Genomic DNA, 5422 nt, shown 5'->3' on the forward strand with positions numbered 1-5422 from the left:
TCTGGGGATTTCCCCAACCAAACTTTAAGGAACTTGCATGATATTTTTACATATTTTGGATAAGTGATGTCATAAACTCCTATAATAAGCAAATTACTAACGTACAAAGAGCACGAGTTACCATCATAAATTAACTATATCCAGTTTTCTAACAGGAAACCTGATCTTAATCTTGATTCTATAGAACATCAGGTACTTATTTGCTACAAGAGGCCAACAGACATTCCCCTTACAGTGACTCAATCATAAAAATCCTTGTAGATTCTTTGAAGATTCCTTCAAAGTTGTGCAGACAATACACATCATTGTGGTATTTATTACTTCTTACATGTATAGAAAAGAGCAGGTGAGGCTAGACTGCTCACACCCCAGAACCATGTTTCCCTTTTCCCAGAGGCCAACAGACCTGACAAAAAGTAAAATACACAGAGGTCTCCACAGTTTTTCAGTTACCTTGATTCTCACATAGCACAGGTGGGCTACAGAATACCTCCCATTTCATTCCCATCAGGTTTGTGACTCATATTAACACTATGTGCCCATTAATGCTTACTTGGGCATTAACACTGTGTACCCAACTGTGCTTACTTGCCTGCTGTTCCCATGGGGCTGCATTCCACGTGACCACAACAATTCACTGTCCTGTCTCTAGAGCACTGACCCAGAGAGATGAAAAAAGGTCACACGCAATTAGTGTGGCCCCCACACTCCCCAGCTGTGCCACACCACCCTAAGAGAGCTAGCAAGCTGCCTATAGTTTCCAGAGCACTCAACCCATCATGGGAATTCTCCACTTCCAACAAGCTACTACCTTGATAGAGTCAGCTGCAAACCTCCTGTGCAGAAGAGACTAAGATTTCTCTCTTGAGTTCTTTGGATCATTCGGAAAATGAGTTTTGTGTTTGGAAGGAAGGTTCTAGTTGGGACTAAGGGAATGCTATATCTAGGCACTTGTAAAAGTCAAGTCTCTAAACCAAAATGTGACCATGACAAAACATCCTTTTCCTTCTTCATTCTGTCAGGTTTAGTTGCTCTACTGAGTCAGCAACAAAATCCTGTAGCTGTGCTTAAGTGAAGAAAGTGGTTAGAAGACTCTTATTCCTTTCCAAAGTTGGTGAGTAGAGGTCAGGACAGGAACAGCAGTGCTGCCCCATAGGAAACGCATCTCCCTGGTGAGGCTTCCTTGTATTACCATAGCACTATCAGCTCCAGGTGGCAATGGGAGAGCTGAGGCTTAGAGCAAATCCAACCTAGAAAACTCTCAAGAGAAGCCATGTCTGTTGGAGTAACATAGTTTTTAACCACAGCTTTGTATAAACATAAGCTTCCTGACATATTCACAAAGCTGGCAGCAGCATCTTGCAGGGTAAGGATATAATAACTTCTTGCAAAGACATTTTTTCACAGCAAAATGTGCATCTCTACTGGAGGATTTAATGGCTAATAATTCAATATAAGATTGACAAGACCTGGAAGGCATACGATAATGCACAAGCAAAAAGAACCAGAGCCATGCTGGTAAAGCAAGAAAATGAATCCAGGCTTCCTCCTCTCAGGTTACAGTGCTGTGCTTTCCTGTGTAAACCACAGTGCTGTCAAGGGAATGGAGAGACTGATGCTGTAAGTACAGTCAGGAATAAAGCCCTGAGCTCCAAGAGAAGCAGACCGGCCCTGTTAGAGCAGCTGAAGGCTGTGAAATATCCTTTGCACTATAAGAAAACTCTTTGGCCACATCAGAGCAGAGTTCAGGTGCAAACCAACACATACACATTGCAGACAACTGGTAAGCCTATGCTGCCCACCAGGGTGGCTCTTCTCTCAGGTTGTTCTGATATTGCAGAATTGCCACTTCCTTCCCAGAGGTTGGTTGTTTTTTTTTTTTGGTTTTGGGTTTTTTTGAGTGCAAGGGAAACTCTGGAAACAGATCACTCCCAAAAGGTGTCACAGATGAGGGTTTGTTCCTTATCGGCCCTGCCTGGTCCTAACCAGCTCTCCAACTCCTGACATAAGCCCTTCTATCATATCACTTGTTATGAAAATGCCACCCCGGTAGTCTTTAATCCATGCCACAGGTTCTTTCTGATGATCCAAACAAAAAGAAAGACCCACACCAAAAAGACCTCCACAAACCCACACAGAAAAGTAATGATCACATCTTGGCACCAAAGGGTCCAGAAGAGATCTAAGAGGACAAGTGTTTCATGATGTGGATACAAGGGAAACCACTGGGCTGTTGGAAGGGAACAAGCTCTGAGCAGCATACAAACAGGCCACTTTTGCTGAGGCCCGGGCATTATTCCAAGAGGTGAATGCATTTAGCATGACAGATGAAGTAGCAAGGGAAAGCACAACACAGAGACACAGGTAAATCGAGCTGACAGCACAGATGCACGTGTGTATATGAAGACTCCAGATTACTAGCATGCTCCATCTCCTTGTTAGCTTGTAACCTGCCTGAAAGGCAGCTGCCCACAGCACCCACAACATCACTGGTTTTGCTAAGGCACCACAAGTCCTGCTGGCTACAGAGAGAGCTGCTTTGCAGCCCACATGGCCACACTCACAAGCTCTAACGTGTAGCAAGCAACTGAAATATTGTAGGCAGCTTTGTGCTGCCAGCAAAGACACAGCATAGAGTTTGGAGCCTGATATCTAACCAGGAGAAAACCTGTTTTCTGAGCATAACAGTGAGTCTTCTGTTCTTTCCAGAGGCTGGGACTGCAAATCGCCCACAAAGCATAAAAGTTTCTCAATAGTTTTTCTTTTACGTTTAAAAGGCAGTTCCAAGATAGGAAGCAAATATTGGCTGAGCAATGACAGTTAATCTGTTGCTTCAGTATTTTCCGCAGTATTTGTGTTTCCACGTGACCTCGCAGAGACAATGGGGACCTACATTTTTATTCCTAATTAAAGAGTAATTAATGCTAAATAAAAATACTTTCTCTGGATCTATGTAGAATTCTTAATCTGAAAAAAATAACTTCAACTCTTTCTACATTTTAGAGGAGAGAAACATCATATGGCATATGGAATGTTGCAATTACTTAGGAATTTCCACTGGGGAAAACAGGGAAATACAAGGATTTTCTTTTGGTAGAGCTGCACCCTCACCAGTACTTCCTTGTTTGCAACAGTCCTAGCGGGCAATTCAGGACAAAGTCCCTTCTTTTGCAACAGACCTTGTCTTTGATTTCAGTAGGAGCTAAAAAATGCCTTCTCAAAAAGCACACTTATGTCTCTCAGACACCTGTTCAGCAGAGCCCTTCTCAAACCAGCTTATCACTGATTTTATTACAGCAGAGATTGTAATGACTATTATTTAACAGAGATAGATGATTCATATCATCCGCTCTCTAAAGCTCAATCCAAAGTCACAGTATTACTTGAGCATGCTTGGTGGTATGAGCATAACCTTTTACATCTCAGTTTCCCATCAACATTTGGAAAAGATAGAATTTCCCTGCCTCAGAGCCATGTTTTGCAATTATATGCATTAACAAGACTAAGAGACATTCAACTATTAAAGAACAGGGACATTAAACATGCAAAAATGCAGGCCAAAAAATAGATAAAACTTGTCTTAGTTTATTAGGCAGAAAACAGGATGAATTAAATGTAGGTTATGTATCTTGGTGGTTCTATCTATCAAGTAAGCATCCACACATATTTATCCTAGCTGATGCCACAATTTCAAATTCTCTCTGAACTGTTCAGTACATTCCCAGGACAGGTGTATGACCTGCACTTCCTTAAAACAAGAAAATAAAAATCACTGAATCCAAAGTGGGCCATAGTACCTCCCTGTGCTAACTTGCCAGAATAGTTCAGACAGAAAGCACTGCACATTGCATTTTGCAAGTCTAATGTAAAAGCATTTCTACTGTTGGCCTGCAGACGTGATAAGACTCCGAGCCTCGTGGAATCAGCATTTCAGTGCATGTCGTCCAGTACCCTCCATACTGTGGATTTAGCAAAGCTTGCCTAAAGCTTGCTAAATCCCTCCTCCCACCAAACTACGTATTCCTGAAGTAAAGCCAAAAATATGGAGAAAATATTAATTCAAATTCATCCTATGATACAAGAACATCACAGCTAATATTCCTTTTTATTTTCTGAAGGTGTTTTTTTCTGAAAATAATGAGCCTGGTCTTCTTTGATTATAGGATCATACTGTAGTAAAATAAGGAGGTTAGGGGGGTCAGCTTTCTTCACTAAGGTGTTGTGGAACAATTGCCATCATGAAATCCATCTATTTCATGATACCAATGTTCAACACAGACCTGTTTTATTCTGCTAATCTCTTTACAAATTGCTTGCACTTTCTCCCTCTCCAAGCAATTCACATTTTTATGCGATATATTTTGGTGTCATCTATCATGCTCATCTATTTGGAAGACATTATGCAAATACTTTCATTTAATCCCTTTATCAGTAGAATGTCAGGTTAGTGTTTTAAAAAATATCCCTCTAGGCCAAGTTCAAAATAAGAAAGTATATGGGAAATACTACCATCTAGTTTAAAAATGTTAGTAAGGGTGAGCCTTAATTTTCTGAGACTGTAGGAAAGGGGCATCATCCTGGAGTAGAATGAGAAACTGAGTAGAATTTGCAGAAAGGGTGAAATTTCCTTTACAGCCTTAAAAATGCCTGATTCATCCACCAAAACAGAAAGAAAAAAATTATCCATAAAGTCAAAAAAGACAGACCATCACTAAGAAAGACAAGCCCAGGAAAACAGCAGCTGAGGTGCCACCAGCCGAACTATGAGATATTATTGACCACAGATTCTGTGGCTAGGCAAAAGAGGTTTGTGACCCTGAAACAAAGCCATCCAAAGACTCTTGAATAATGAATTGAGTCTAAACAATCTGTCTGAATTCAAAGCCAAAAGGTACCAAAGTATAGTCCTGGTCTGGAAGGACAGGAAAACAACAAGCAGAAGGGAGAGTGGATGGCAAAATGGCAAGAGCATACATGAAATCTGGCATATTTTGTTAGAGAACATCAAAATGCATGAAAAGCAAAATCTAGAAGAGGAGTATAAGGGTGTATATATGAGACACTGACAGCAGTATCAGAATATGCTGGGGTGGGTGAGTGAGAATCAATTCCCATTCAAGGATGCTTAAAAAGAAATCACTAATTCTTTAAAAAAAACAAGAGCAAACCCAGAGAAGAGTGTATATTCATAAAGCATGGCAAAGGAAGGCAGAAGAAAACATCCAGGAGAAGGAGTGTTAGAGGACGTTTTGGTTACGAAAGAAGTATACAGCTGCCTTGGGATTATGATAGATTTTCATGGACAGCTAGCCACATGTATAAAGGCAGGAGAAACCTGCATGCAAATTTTTTTTAAAGAAGAAGGAATAATTGCTTAACAACAACCTGGGGCAATGACAAGGCAGGGGACATGTTATTGCTG

This window comes from Taeniopygia guttata, chromosome 1, assembly GCF_048771995.1.
Source record: "Taeniopygia guttata chromosome 1, bTaeGut7.mat, whole genome shotgun sequence".
NCBI lineage: Eukaryota > Metazoa > Chordata > Aves > Passeriformes > Estrildidae > Taeniopygia > Taeniopygia guttata.